The sequence below is a fragment of the Aulonocara stuartgranti genome, assembly GCF_965226115.1.
Source record: "Aulonocara stuartgranti genome assembly, chromosome: 9".
In the NCBI taxonomy this organism is placed as follows: domain Eukaryota; kingdom Metazoa; phylum Chordata; class Actinopteri; order Cichliformes; family Cichlidae; genus Aulonocara; species Aulonocara stuartgranti.
Genome location: NC_138960.1, coordinates 16,443,020 through 16,459,338, shown reverse-complemented (window position 1 = coordinate 16,459,338; position 16,319 = coordinate 16,443,020). Strand labels below are relative to the sequence as shown.

Genomic DNA, 16,319 nt, shown 5'->3' with positions numbered 1-16,319 from the left:
CACAAAGCGCATTTATGCAAGTACAATAAGGACTGCAGACAGAACAACTGAATCCACTGTCTGATTAGCATTCAGATGCTTTAATCGATGGAGGCAAGTTTCTGACAGATGGCTTATTACATCTTGGGGTGCTACAGAAATGAACACAGACACGTTATTGTCACACAAACACACACACACTCGGACACACCTCATTTAGAGTGGAATGATGTCAAAATGAGTCCGTTGAGTGAGGGCGGAGATTGAAGAGCCCAAGGTAAAGAGAGTCTGGGGACTTCAAATAATCTCAAGTATTGATTCTGTTTAAGCCCAAGGCTCTTGATGGACACTTACTTCAAAATGCAGTGATAGGTAGCATATCTGTATGACTGATCACCGTAGTTCTGCTTACGGTAAAGGCTGCAGACTCTCCATAAATAACAGCTCAGCCCTAATCAAACAGAGCAGTGGATCCTAACGAATGATGACAGCTTTGTAGACCTAATGCTGTAATTTACCACAAAGCACTCAGGGTTGCCATTAAATTTACATGGACACAGTGCAGAGAAAGGCATCAGGAGCTGCTTGGCTTTACATTTTCCTGGGCTCATGGTCTCATACGGACAGCTGACAAATTAAAGGAAAAACCTGAATGACTGCCCCTTAGAGTGAGTAGTTAGAGGTATTTTGCTGGTGTGGTTTGGATCCACTTTATCTCTTTAGAGTTAGCAAATCAATACAAAGTTGTTCTGAGTGGTCACCTTTGTTCTGTACTGAAACATGTCTACCCTGATGTGAGCAGTCAGGACTCAGAGCACCAGGATGAAGATGCTCTTGTTCACAGAGAATGAAAAGTCAGTGAAAGGTTTGGGTTGTGGCTCTTACGCTACCCTCCTCATAGACACCAGATCTCAGCAGTACTAAACACCTGTGCAATATTTAGACCACTCAGTGCACTTAATGCAGACGATAACAAATGTTGTCATCAAAACTCTAAATTAAAGAATACATGTTCAAAAGTTGCTGTCCCATGCCTCCTTTCGAGTTACAAAGACTTGGTGAATAAAACAAATCAGAGTGAGGCTTACTAAGTCACTTGATGTCCTTTCATTTGTCACCCATCTATCAGGGCATTTAGGAAACTAATCATATGCATTACTCTGGACATTCCACATTTACATTTACAACAAATAGAACAAAGTGCTAATATCTTTTTTCATAGTGCCTTGAGCTAAATTAATTCTAAATCCCAAGAAGTAATCAAACATAATTGTCAGTTGTTGTGATTAGAAGAGGTAGTTAAAAAACAAGACATGCTCATCATAATTTTGTTGGTCATTGAGACCTGATTACATCCATGTAAATAGAAGGCAGTGTGGGGATCTGAAATCTGCAAGGATGCCGCTTATTCCCGTTGCAGACAAATTTCACTTATGCAGGGCAATGCTGAAAATCTAAAACAAAATATGCAAACCTGACATTGTTTTATTCTTAAAAAAAAGTTGTTCATTTATTTCCTATAGATTGCCTGTCGTTTGGAAAGTGTTTCCTTCCACCTCACGCTGTCTCCAAAGTGGCTAAAATAATTGTCCTAATATGCACCCGAGTCAGCAGATATCACTGTCATCACTTAATATACCATAAGTATACTGCATGCCTCTTCATTTATCCCCTCTAATGCAGTTATAATACCTGAGTGGTTGGTGGCTGCATGCCCTGAATGCTCATTTTCTGCACAGTAGCCTCTGTGTACTCAGAGGGTCCAGCTCCTCTTTTTCCTCTGGAAGTGGACTCCTTGGAGCGTAATTTGATTATTCCAAAGCAGGTGTTTTCAGCTGAATGCTGATAAGAAGACTCAGCTCCTCTGACACTAAAGTGAGTTACATTAGACGTGCTTAAAGTAGAGGAAGGCAAGAGACTTTTTTTTTTTAATCTAATCTGTAAGTAAAGATGGGATTGACTTTGAAAAGCTGTGCTTGAATTCAAAAGGTATCGCTTTAGACTGAAATGATGTTACACAGAGAGATTGGGAAGTTTGCGATCTTAATTACTCCTGCTGCAATAAAAATGACGCACATTGCTTCAGAAGTCCGGTAAGTCCATTGTGTCTGTGTCTGTCCACTGCATGATCTCGTCTGAGAAATGCAAATTTGATGCAATTACAAATCACAGCGGAATTGCCGATGTAATGATCAGATATATATATTTAATGCAAATGTCTCAGCATTGCTGAAGGGTACATTTCCATATTTTGTGGCCTAAGATTTCCATTCTAGCTCATCCAAATAAGCATCTGTTATGCAAAATGGGGGCAAGGTTGCATCTGCGATCCCATGTTTCTCAGCAAATCAGATTCTGTCAAGCCTATCTGATATCCTCTTAGATTGTTCTCCCTAATCCCTTTCCACACCACAAGAATGGCCTTACCAACTAATGATGTTGCAGATATACACTATTCAAACAAAAAGAATAATCTCAAGCCTGTGATTGAGCCATCAGACCTTGCGTGCTCTTACTCTCAGCTAAAAACGTTGATATTAGTGCTAATTTGAAGCTATTGATTTAAATATTTTACCATAGTTTGATTTTTTAAGAAGGAAAGCATGGTCATGTTCATGTTTTTCTTTTTTTTCTTTTTTTTTTTTGGGGGGGGGGGGGTTGGTATTTTGAAGTCGCAAGGAAAACTTGCCAAAGCCACTTGACACACCATGGTGTGTTAATCAGTGTTGAGCACCCTCCAGTACACAGAGTTGAAAAGCTTCACAGTCTTTTGTATGTAGACGAGCTGAAATAACGGAGACCTACAAATGGGGTTAGCACATTTAGAGTGAAGCGTTCCCTGACATGTGACTAATTGACACTCACTGAATTCTCATTTAATTCTGGGAGACGTGACAGAGTCCAAGAGGCAGACAACTAAATGTCTGCCGTCGTCAGAGTTAAACGGCATTACAACACTGTCAAGGGCACTGCCGATCCAAATTTCATCCCACTTAACTAGCTTTTGCAAAGAAGAGTCTCAACTGTGTGTCTCAAAGAAACGATGACAGTGACTTAATCGAATAAAGCTCCGTCTATTCTGTGAAGCTCTGTCAACAAGCTGTAAAACGAGTCTCAACTAAACCAAGTAGCTGCAGAGTTGCTGGAAATCAGTTTAAATTAGATGGAGGCGAAAACTAGGATGTGAAATGCATAGAGGCAGAGTGAAAATATCTCAAGGAGAAGATGCACTTACCTTTAGTGGTAACTTTAGAGCGGAGTCGTAGCCAGCTTAATCCAAATTCTCACTGAATCAAACTGTCCTCCCACCTTTATGCAAGAGCAAGCTCTATCCTTCTCTTCCTTTTAATTCCCTCTCTCACCCTGCCTTCCTCCTTGGTGCCTTTCTTTCATTATCCCGCTCTCTGTGTACACTTTGAGCCCACGCTAGATCAGAACAGATGCTTATGAGTGAACGCGCTACGCGAGGCACTGAGACAGCAGCTTTGGAATAGCTGGAGAATTACACAGGAGCTGTAGCAAAGCCGAGTGTGTCCGTACCATTACAAGGTGACGACTGAGGGAGGGCGAACGAGTCAGTGAGCAGTGAAGTTAGCTAGTGTGCGAGTCTGTGTGTGCGTGTATCGGAGAGTGAGAGAGGAAGTGTGTGGAGGAGTGAGAGAGCGAGGGAAAGAGACAGGGAGAGCGTTTGTGAGCGCTGCTGGCTTCAGTGGCGAGCAACGGTCGTGATTGCATTGGTGCAAGACAGTAGAGCAACACCTCTCTTCAAAACCCTTTACCCTCCCCATCAGGTCCCCTGAGTACCGGAGATCTTCATCATCAAGCAGATTAAACCGACCAGTAAGCACCCCACCCCCAAAACTCCCAATGACACACGCACACACACACACACAGAGGCAATGATGCATGCTGTGGTCCCTGGGGATATTCTAATCAGAAAGACGGTTGGAGATGCTTCCTTTGTCCAGAGCTCATGTGGATGTTGTGCATTTAAAATTCAACTGAAATTAGATGACTTATTTGTATTTGCAAACAGAAGCGAGTTAATCATTTCTTTAAAAAGAAGATTCACGTAGATCTGTGTGTTTGGTTTTCTGAAGTTGTTGGGACTGTTGGGCAGTGCTTTGAAGAGTATAGTGTTGGGTAGGGCCATTATCCTGGACTGAGTGGCAGCTGAACCAGCCAGATGGAGGTGTAGTGTAAATAAACTCACAAGCTAAAACTGAAATTTGCCAAATCACCAAAACTGCATTTGGTGATTCATTTTAAGAGGTGAAAAGAAAGTCTTCATTATTATCGTTTTTGCACATGAAATCTAGCGTTGTTCATACATAGCAATGATGTAGCCTTCTGCAAATCCATCAAGCTGGTTTTTGCAGTGTATGGAAAAATTTTATTTAATTTTAATTTAATTTAATTTATTTAGGACAGTGCATGTTAATGCTCCACTGCGGGGCAACCTGCATGTGGCCAATAAAGCCTTTCATTCATTCATTCATTCATTCATTCATTCATTCAAAAATCAAATGGTAAATCTCTATATAAAACAAGCATGTCAAAATCAGGAAATTGAGTAAAAACTGCAACTATTAGATGGCATTAAGTGGCTCAGTATATCACTGTAAAGTATAGTAGACCTTGTAGTTCAGTAAAGTGTTGCAATGAAATAAAAACTACAAAATTAAAGCAATGAGTTGACAGAACTATTGGGCTCTATTAACTAAATTTGTTTTTCTTTTTTTTGCACCACCAGACCCTGATCATATATGACTAGTAAATGTAATACCATGGCAACATGTTAAGCTTTGTAGAACAAAGCACCATTGTGGAGGTCTCCATTTTCATGTCTGAGCTAGTAGGCTACCCCAGAGCTTGTACTGGGTAAGCTAATCAGTATAAGTTTATACTATGCATCAGTGTAAATATGTGCATCTTCAGGGGTAGATTGTGGACGAAGTTGTGAAATATGTCTTTATGTGGATGCCACCTTTCAAAAAAAGCGATAATATACAGCGGTACAGGGAATGCCCGCAGTGAAAATAAGGTGAGGGAATCCAGTCAGAAAAGGAGGCATCAGCTGGTTACTGCTAATAGCCATAACCACTCAAAGAGAAAAAGCTAATAAAGAACCCCAACATCTCCCGCTTCTATTCCCAACAGATATCGCCAAAGAAAAAGAATTACATCATCTAAACATCAAAACTTCACAGATGCCTCTGAAGTATAGCAGTTGTCACTGACGGTGACCTAAATTCTCTTATTTTCATGTGTGCATGTTTTTAATGCACTTATGCTTGGCTTTCTTGGCCACGCAGAGCGCAGATGTCATCTTGCCTCTCTCAGGCATATTGAAGAGCAACGGCTCACTTTAACCTTTAAAGTTAGACCGAGATATGGTGGGAGAATCAAAGGTGACACACATCACTCTATGGAAAAAGGTTATTGAGGCATTAGCATTTAGTCCTCTCAATATTTCATTTTAAATGTCTTAAAGAGAGACAGGACTCATGGTAAAACTATATTTCCTTTTCTGCCCATTTCATTGCATTTTTTTTTTATTACAAACTCTAAAAGTCTGTGCTTTTAATTTCAGAAAAACAAAGATTTTTCAGCATATACAAATACCTTCTGAAAATACAGGATTAAGATCGCCCCCTTTAAGATACCCACGGGTAGAATAAATTCTAAGTCACATTAAAACAAAACATATCTCAACTTAGACACATTGATGGGTTTTCATATAATGTGTCACCTGTCTGTAGTTTAGCCTTATTTTAGAGAAAGTAATTGCCTTCAAAGTGCAAAACAGTGCTTTACATCAAGACTCCCCTGTTAACCGTAATTAGTCAGTCATCCTGTTTCAATTTCATTTCATTGTTTTTATACAATAGGTGGCAATATCAAACTAGGCAGAAGAAAGTAAAATAAATAAATAAAAATAGTAATAATAAATGACAACAAAGTCGTTGTCTTCCTTTTGACCATATTTTGTATTACTTCCTGAATGCACAGAACAGTCACAGAAAAAATGTGTTTCTTAATGTCTTTCTAAAAGGCTAAAGGCTGTGTTTGAATATAGTTATGTAGTATTTTTGCACTCAGCACTCCTGGCTGACAACCCTGCTCCCAGATCAACTCTGTCCAGATGGCATGGCATGGCCCTAGAGAACTCCATTTTTAATCCTCTTGGCACAAGCTTTGCAAAGCAAGAGGCTGAACGGATGCTTGGAGTCAGGCGTCAATCAGGGCATTTCAGACTGCTGTGTGGGACACAAAAGTGTCCCACGGAAGCATGCATAAGACAGAGGAAGAGATAAATCCATTGGTGTCATAAAAAAAAGTAACTGAATGTGATGATACATTCTTACTGAATAGACGTTCAATATATTATGATGAATAAGGTTTCAACATTCCATTATGCTGTAGATATACAAGAAATCAGAATCAGAATAGAAAGACCATACAAACACTGATTTAATGTTGTTAAATAGGAATTTTATTTCTCTAGATTTTCTTATTGTGTTTCACATGAGTAGATACATGTTTATGTATATGAGTTAAATATACCTAAAGGGGAAGAAGAGGATAAATAAAGTTCAGAAAAAATATACAAGCGATGTAAAAATTGAAACATTAAAAAGAATGACCAATTTAAAGAAAACATCTCTGATAGAAGTTAGAACTCCTTTTGACCAGGTTTGGGCTATTTAGACCACAACAATTTAATAGAAAAGCAGTTTTCAGTACTGCTATGGCAATTAAACATTTTTAAAGATTCAAAGAAGATGTGGCAGAAAGCCCCGCCTTGCATTCAACACAAATATAGATGTAGTTATATTTAAAAAAGGAGATTTTAATAGTGAAATTTGGTTCCTTTGTGAACCTAATGGAAACCAAAACCAGACATGAACTTGTGCCATTCAAATAAAGTTAAATTTGTAAAGCTCCTATAAATGGCAAAATGTGCTTAAAAACCATTTAGTTTTGTGCTCAGGGATTGATAACTTATTATATTGATTTATTCTTTACAAATATTAAATGATGGTGTAGCTATAGTGGGCAGTTTAAGGGCATGAGATTTATTCATGAACTTTTCTTTGGCCACCAGGTCTGATGTTTCATATTATAATGTTTTTATTTAAAAGCTCATAGATTAACAATGTGGTGTATAAACAAAGGCAGGGTGATATTTCAGATATTTTCAGTAATCTTTTTCTTTTTTTTTGTAGAAATTTGTCCATATTACTTACAAAATATTTAGATTCATTTGTACTTCATTTTCCTGGAGCGTGACTAGGATGAAGAGGGTCACATAGAGAGGGATTTGTTGCAGGACAACAAGGACCCAGGTGTAGTTGTTATTAGAGGCTAAGCTAATGGAAACACCAGTCTGCTTCTTGCCGGATCATGAAGCCGAAGAAGAGGCGAGCCTGTCCTGAGGGAGGTCTAGCCCAGAAGTGGGCATCTGGAGCCTTTGTCTGCCTCCCCCACTCTGACTCAATGTATTTACTAGTAGGAGAGAGGCAGGCTTTATCCTCAGCACAGCACATGTGTAGATACGGATTTCTGTAGTGCATCAATAAAACTGAACCTAAATAACCTGTTTTTTATTTACCTGTGATATGTTCTGTGTAGAAAGAATACTTGATCCAGGCTCCATTTTTGCTCATAGGCTGTGACATTCTCCCTTACAAAGAAACAATGATTAGTTAGTTTAATATATATTCCAGTGAGAAGCTATTTATGACAATAATGCAGTATACCTTATAATATAGGTTTCATTAAGAAAACATTTCATACCTAGACAAGGCAGTCTACATTCTAGTGAACCAATTTGAAAGCATTTTTTTTCATCTCTTTGCCTTTTGGAGTTGCATTTGGTTCTGAGATCCACATCCACAGTGTGAAATCACAGCGGAATAATCTTTCATTAAAGCTCTTCATATAAAGCAGGCTCTTCACAATCAAGACCAGAAGGAAAGTGAGGGGAGTTTTTAAGGAAAACTCAAATACTGAATACTGATCACAGTAGCAATGCTGCATTGATCTGAATGGAGACCTAATTAAAACAGCCATGTGTTTCAGAAAGTTGCTTGAACAGAGTGAGCCAGGGTCTGACAATGCCCCTGCAATACAGGTTGCCATTAACAACAATCAGTGCAGCCACTAGGAATGAGGCATCTAATCAGTTTCTCAAAGCTCTAATGCCAACTTAATGAAAGAGATTAAAAACGCTTATTTGAGTGAGGCCGGCACGTGTTTCCCTGATGTTTTTCCTCCTCTAGAAGAAGATAAAAGGTAATAATACAAGACAAATTATTATGGACCGGGATTTAATACACTGGAACTGGAACTCGTTTCCTAGAAGAATAGTACGAGTTGTATGAGAGAAAAACCCATAAATTTTGATTTGGAGTCGCATCAGTCTTTGTCTGCAAAGCACAGATATTACAGAAATTGCCCTGCAAATAAAACCGGGTCACATTTTACTAGGTGGGAGTGAAAACTGTCTGAAAGTTTGGGTGATTTGACAATTTGATCAGCAATCTTGGCAAGTAATCAGCTCTGGCAGACACAAGCCCACTCCTGTCAGTGCCACAGGCTGCTGCAGAATGAGCCCATATTACTTGTCTGCTGCAAAAGCTGCGGGATATGTTGTCAGGCAAGCGTTTGGCAAAGGTTTGAACTAAGAGTGGGAAGGAAGGAACACATTAAATACTGTGGAGAGATGAGGCGGGCAGTATATAGGCTCCAGCCTGCAGAGGTGGAGGTATATTGAGCGAGTGAACGAGGATGATTTGAACAGCCGGCAGGGCTGTGGTGCAGAAACTGCCTCAACTCACTGCAGGCTCTGAATTGTGCTCTGCAGCGACAGTATATTACGTTTCCACGCTGTCCACCTGAATGCAGCCCGCAGCCTCATGCTTAAGCCTATTGAGAGCATTTAAGTATTTCTCCCAGACTACATAATTGTACTTCAAGCTTAGTGCTGTGAAAAGAATTCTATGTTGTTTTCGCATTTGAAAAGAAGTGATATACTTAAACATCTCTCAGTAAGCTTGCACTGTGATGTCATGTTTTGCATTTGTAAGTCAGTGCTGTGTAGATGACACAGTTCCTCTGATGCGGTCTGTGTGCCTGGCCTGTTGCAGTGGGGAAAAGTACTGAGGTCTGTCCTATTAATGGTCACAAGCCAACTTGGATGTTATGATGAAAACGAGAGACATGTAATCTCTGAGGGAAGAACGGTGCCAGGGAAACGGCTTTCCTGGATTTTAGATCCCTTCATCCCAGCTCTCTCCCACTGCCGTCACAGTTATTATTCCCTGAATTCCCACTGTGTGGCCAATCAACAGATGTGTTTAAACTGAATTTGTCATCTCTCCCAACAAACCCCTTTTCCCCTTAACTGGTGATATTGTATTTTCTAACAAATCACAGCTAATTCACTGTAATTGCCAAAGTATTGTGAATTGCAAAGGGTACTCATGTATCTGACAGAAATTATTTGACCTGCATCGAAAACATCAGGTGGATGATTTTGCTGTAGGCGATTTAAAACTGGTGTCATTAGGAGAGAAATTAAAGGTAGCACTTTAAATTAAGTATGACCATTGTTTTCAGTTGTAAGTTTAATATTATAATTATATTCAAATAATTAAAATGCTGTATGATCTGTATTCCACTGTGCATGGCCCCTTCTGGCTAGGGTTGATTGTAATGATAAAATGTTAGTCATATTTAACACAATGTCGACATTTCTTTTGCTCTTGGTGGTCTATTAAAGAAATGTTTAAAAGTCCGTAAAGCAAATTTGACGTTTAGCCTGTCAGATTGTGAAACCATCTGTAAATACAAACTGAATTAGCATGTTTGTCTAACATGGAGCTAGTTTCAAGAGATAATGGAAAGGTACAAATATTAGTAACTCCTTTGTTTATGGTTGTTATGGTTTTCCACCAAAATGACTATTTACCTGAATAGTTAAAAAAAAAAAGAGGATCTACTGCTTTATTTTTACCCGCGTTTTGAACTTCAGCAGCTGATTCACAGTGCAGATCAATTGCTATTATACTGTTCCCTGTTGTTTTGTTTAAATAGGCTTCTTTTCTAGTAAGCACGAGAGGAACTTTAAAAAGTATAGTCGAGTAAATCAAATGAATTGAAAATATTATATGTAGTTCAATTTTCTTTGCTGTCACTTAAGTATTTTTTCTTTCTTGAAATTATTGGATCACTTAAAGAAAACATTAATATAGGAAGAGGAGGAGGGAGATACGCTGCAAAGTTTCCCAAATGACCAAAGATGCTACAACTACATGTGCCTTTCCGTCTAATAGGCCACCAGTGTCCCACTTATTTATTGATTACAAAAAAAGAGTAAATAAAAAATAAAACATAGAAAATAATGAGCCCCTGCACATGATTCTCGAGCAGCTCGGATATTATGAACATACAAGGTAGCTGTGTGGCAGTTACCATACAGAGCCTAATTTGTCACTGAAGATGATGATTCCAGCAATTCTGTTTCAAAATTGGGTCAATAAATTGCTGTCAGTCTAATTCACTTGGCACTGTGTCATTAAAGCCAGAATGATTCTGTTACAGCTCTGCTGCATCCACCACACTTGGCAAGTGGGGCTTAAATTAATATTTAGTTGGACTGGTTTGGCTGAACACACACAGACACACACACATAGGGCAGATAAAGAGAGCAGGAGCTAGATTATTTAAAAATGACGGTGCAAATACAAGCAAATGACTTCCTTCTCCTTCAGGAACTCTTTTCACCATGAATAATAAGGGACCCTAAAATTCTGGGAATAAATACATAAACTTCATAAACTTGTATCACCTGCTGTATTTCATTAGTGCAACTCGTAAACACACCAGATTGTCTGCAGCTAGTTGTTTTAGCGACTGAATCTGCCAGCTGCTGCTGTGCTTTATATTGAGCCGCTTCTTGTGACCGTAAAATTGTGTTAAAATTGTCCTAAAATGATTTTTTTCTTTTACAAATTTATCAAATAACACAGAATAGTAAGTTCTGCTTTAAAATAGTCAATTGGCCAATTGGATACTAGAGTTATAGTTTATAGAGGTCAGCATTTTATTTATTTATTTGTTTTTTTTGGTAGATTCAAAGAAAGGATATTTCTTGGTTATATAATTTACATAAGAAAAAATAGTTACAAATGAATTGGGTGCTTGCTATAAATGCCACCACATTTCTTTCTGTAATCTCTACCAGAGGCTCTGCTGGGACTTACTGTTGCCTCTGAATGTGTAAGCTAATAGCAGACTGTCATTTGATATGGACTTTGGATAATTCATGGTTCATAGTGCTTTTCTTCTCTGACGCACATTTGTGCATCATAGCAAGAAGGAAAGAAGCTTTGGATAGTGGAATCAGGCTGTTTCAGGCAATAGTGTGTGATCTCCTTATATGCAAGGGCATTTTTAATTTTCTCTTTGTACCAAAGGAAATCAAGTTTTTAGATGTTGTGCAGTTTATGTGTCGTTGGAAGCGGAAATCACAAAACAGTCTTCAATGTCAACATGCGTGTATAGGACAAATACCGCCATTCTTGCATGAATGCTATTAGAGACTTGGAGATTTTAATCTGCATGCATTTTCTCATTTAGACAAATCCAAAAAACACACATGCACACTACATCTGAAGTAGACAAAATAAATTGGTTCTGCTGTGAATACTTGCAGTCTCTGCTGGGAGCTTATTATGTGGCACTGCACAACAACTTGAGTGGTTAAAGATCGGTTGTCATCTTTACAGTATTTCGACACATACTTCTTTCTGACCTGTCATGAACAGGTCCAGCCTGCCTGGTAAGGGGTCCAGTCATTATTGGACTTAACTTATGGTGAGCACAGCTACATGATCAAATAGCTTCTTTCAACAGGAGCAGGCAAAGAGTAGTTTTGGCAGCCTTAGGCCTCAAGCTGTTCAACCTTACGCTCACTAATTGCTTTCTGTCAGGAAGGCCAGAATCTGTCAGCTCAACAGTGTTCAAAGCTCAGGGAGGAACTCTGCTAATGAACAAATATAGGAAAAGAGAAAGAAGTGAATAACATATGGGGAGGAGAAAAGAAGTGGTGTCAAAAATGAATAGATTTTTTTATTAATAAACTTTGGATTGGGGAGCTGCAAAACATTATTTGTAATATTTTCACTCATCAGTTACAGACTAGAAGAAAGTTTTCCGTGCAACTGATCTTTTTTTTTTTTTTTTTTCATGATCCATCAATAGATTTGTTTTCCCATGGTTACAGAAAGAACTATTTTCTTTAAAACGCCAGACAAAAGTGAAAAAAGGTTTTATATGGTAGCGCACTTACAAAACAATCTGTTATTCACAGCATTTTTATAAAAACAAATTAGTGCCTGTGAATGACACATTAACTGTATATATTATATTACAATGTAAGTTATTCTTATTTACATGTAAAATTTACATTAAACAGTATTTTATAAATGTACATATATTAAACACTACATATAATACAACTTCAGTGGTGCTTATATTGCAAGATGTGTGCAGTAGGAAAAAGAGCAGGTAGTAGCGAGTAGTGATGGGATTTCCGGCTCGTTTTAGAGAACCGGCTCTTTCAGCTCTGAACCGGCTCTTCAGGTTGTTTTGTTGCTTTAATTAATTTATTATTAACAATAATATAAAATTATACACAAAAGGAATTACTAATGTAAAAAAAAGTGGTTTTATTTATATATGTTTATATACAGTGGCCCCTAGAGACAAAGCATGTACAAACTCCAAAACACATTTCTAGCGTTAACTGAACTTCCAAAACAGAGCTACCTAGATCACTTAAATTACACAATTGAAAGCATATGTGTATTGTTTGTGTATTTATACACAAGCACTCATATATATTCAAATAATTTAAAAAAAATGTTAATTTACCTGTTACTACCACACACCAAATCCGGTCGTTGGTACTTGCTGACTTTGGAGTTTCTACGTGCTCCAGAGTTCGTACGTGTTTTGGAGTCTTTTTTTTTTCTGTAGGGGCCACCGTAAATATGCTTTTATTTATTCACTCCACATAAAATGTAATAAATAAATCATATAATACAAAAACCAACTAGTCACATTTCAACTTTTAACTATTTAAATTTTCAGCTTTTTCCTTTTAAACAAATTTAAAATGAAACGACACAAAACACTACAAACCACAACACAATTAAATATAAATTAAAATATGAAAACTAAAAGAAGATGCATATTCCGTCATATGGGCCTGCATGAATAAACTTTCTGAATCCTTTATCATCCGCAACTGAAAATAGTTGATTACTATACTAGTGGTGGGCGGATCGATCCAAATATCGATAGTATCGATCCCAAGTCGGGATCGGTATCGGATCGATACTAGCCTGGTTAGATCGATTCTTTACTTTGAGTTCTGCTTGTTTGTTATGCTGTGCTTTCGGCAAAAACGAAAAAGCCAGGTCGCTGGACTCGCCGCTCCTGTGTCAGCGGAGAGCAGGCACACTTTGCTCCCCCCCTCTTATGTTTCGGTGTTGCGCTGACACGTCACGTGACTTAGACACTTTGGGAGTTATTAAGTTGTTTACATATTAATTATATTTTTACCAGTTGTTTTTGTTGTTGAGAATTTTAATTGTAATTTTTGTATTATAGTTTATCAACAGTATTTGTTTTCATTTGTTTTACTGGTTTGCGTGCACTTAAGATTTAAAAAAAAAAAAGAAAGAAAGATCGCCACCACAGCAGATCCGATGGCATTTTCATGCTTCGCCGCATCATTTATTCTTACAATAATCACACGGTTGCTGTAACAGTAAATTCAACAGCTGCAACTCCCCCACCACCAAACCTGCAGCGGCATCGCAGAACACGCCCTGCCACATACCCCCATCGCCCGCTTCACCCCACCCCGCGAACAGGTGAAGGAATCGGCCCGGACCATCGGCGCCCCAGCCCAGCGACTGGGAAGTGTCCACTCTGGCGGTCGCCTGCGCCTCCAGCGGAAGCCCGGGAGCTGGCCTGATGGCCACCCATATGGCAAGCAGCGGCGGTGCAGCAGGAGTGGAAGTGAGCCGGGCTCAGAGGCAGCTGGGCAGACCATGCAGCCTGCGTGCCGAAGCGGACAGCATGCCGCCCTCAGGCAGGACCCCCGCGCATCTCGACCTCCATCTCCAGCTTGGCAGGTCCCACTGGCGCGCCAGCCTCCGGCTCACCCCGAGCCGCGTGCTGTCCACCCGGTTGCTGTAACAGTAGCCTACATTCAACGGCTGCAGCCCTCCTGCTGCCAGCTGTACACATCAACACCAAAAACAACAACAGCACAAGCAGCGCACAGGTTTATAAGCCGGTGAGGCATGATTGTAGCTGCAGTGAAGGTGAGTCCATCTCACCTGCAGCAGCATCGCAGACCATGGCCCGCCACAATAATAAAGCATTTTTTATTTAATTATAAATAAATTATTTCTCCTAATTATGTCCTGGGTTTTAAATAATTAATAATACAAAAAGAAAAATCACAAAAAACACTTAAGGTCATGAAAATTAATTGCGATTTAGCAATTCAATGAGGCATCCACCTTATTTATTGAAAAGTATTGGTATCGTCCAAAATATGCAGTATTGCACACCACTAAACTACACCTTTCTGATGTGACGTTGTTGTCCCTGGCTCTCTTTCTCTGTCTCTCCCTCCTGCTCTGTTCCTGTGCTACTGCGAGTGTAACTACCGCCCCTCCCCCCTCTTCCCAGCGCTTGGGGGGAGGCTTATTTGTTTAATAACATATTAACAAATTTAAAGAGATTTTAATGTAGCAATACAAAACTTATTATAATGACTTATTCAGCTGTCTGTTCATTACAAAGTACAACTGGGGTATTGATCTTTCTCTCTTTCCCTTTGTAAAAAATGAATATGATGCTAGATGTTTCTGTTCTGATGTACTAGAGGGGAAAAAAGCATCCTCTGCCCCTTTGAACTTCGAAGCATTTCACTTAGTGTTTTTATTTATTTTTTAAGTCATATCTACTGTTGTTCAGGATTCACTCATAACTTTTGAGTATATATTTCATAGCTAATTGTGTTATTTCTACCATCACATCTACAGTATGTAATGTTGAATTTCTAAGGTTTTTTTTTTTTTTTTTAACAAGCAGCAAATTGAGTTATGTATACCTTATTTAAGCAAGCAGACAGCAAGAGCAATCAATAATAAATTGAATTATTTACAGAAAAGAGAAATTCAAGGTGAGTTCTAACATTCCTTTTTTTCCCCTTTAACTGAAAGGTAAATGGTAAATGGTAAATGGCCTGTATTTATATAGCGCTTCACTAGTCCCTAAGGACCCCAAAGCGCTTTACATATCCAGTCATCCACCCATTCACACACACATTCACACACTGGTGATGGCAAGCTACATTGTAGCCACAGCCACCCTGGGGCGCACTGACAGAGGCGAGGCTGCCGGACACTGGCGCCACCGGGCCCTCTGACCACCACCAGTAGGCAACGGGTGAAGTGTCTTGCCCAAGGACACAACGACCGAGACTGTCCAAGCCGGGGCTCGAACCGGCAACAGGTAGTTATTTAGTTAAGGTAGTTATTTAGAATCTGTAGCCACTTGTACCTGAACACATTCTATTTTTTTAACATTAGCTTGTCTGGAGGAGTGTATGACTGAACTGGATTGGTGCTGAGATTTGTAATAAGAAAACGGGAAATGCTGTGGTTATACAGGCCTGTCCACTTACTCAGATATCTGCCGAGGAAGAAGAATTGCTTTGTGAGTCATTCACCCTTACTGGCCTTCGATCACCTACGCCTTCCATAGTAGCAGGGAACAAATGCACTGTGCCTCTCGCAGCGTATAGCAGAGGAGGGCCTTTGAAAAGAATAAAGAGGGTCAGTTTGTGCTGCTTTGACGGTTTCCCCCATATTGCACTCTGTCTTACCATCTTGGTCTTCAGCTGGTTTCCACACAGAGATGATAAAAAGGAAATGGTCCTCGAAGAAGAAACATCCCATTCAATTTTAAATAATAAAATCACAAAATCTATTATTTATGCCCCAAATGTCCAGCTTGGGATATCAAATGCACTTTTGAAGTCTGTAAGGGTGTATCTTTTCACCTTGTTTGAAGTTGGTCCCACCAATATGAAAGGAGGTGGGTGTATACAGAGAATATCAAGCCGAGTACGTGTTTACTTATTTATCTGCTTCATGCATTTGCTCTTTAAGGACTCGGTTCACAGGAAGTGCAGGATGGACATCTGAGCCTTTTGGGTAAGGATATTTCATAAACTGCAATAAATG

At 39.2% G+C, this 16,319-nt stretch overlaps 1 protein-coding gene across 1 annotated transcript in view; it reads right to left on the bottom strand.

Annotated features, from left to right (window-relative positions):
- Positions 1–3,574, bottom strand: part of LOC309714195 (cadherin-12-like) — a 101,015-nt gene extending 97,441 nt beyond the window's left edge. The window contains exon 1 of the mRNA XM_082546455.1: positions 3,215–3,574. The gene's annotated coding sequence lies outside the window, so the exon portion shown is untranslated. The remainder of the gene's footprint in view (positions 1–3,214) is intronic.
- Positions 3,575–16,319: the final 12,745 nt, after the last annotated feature.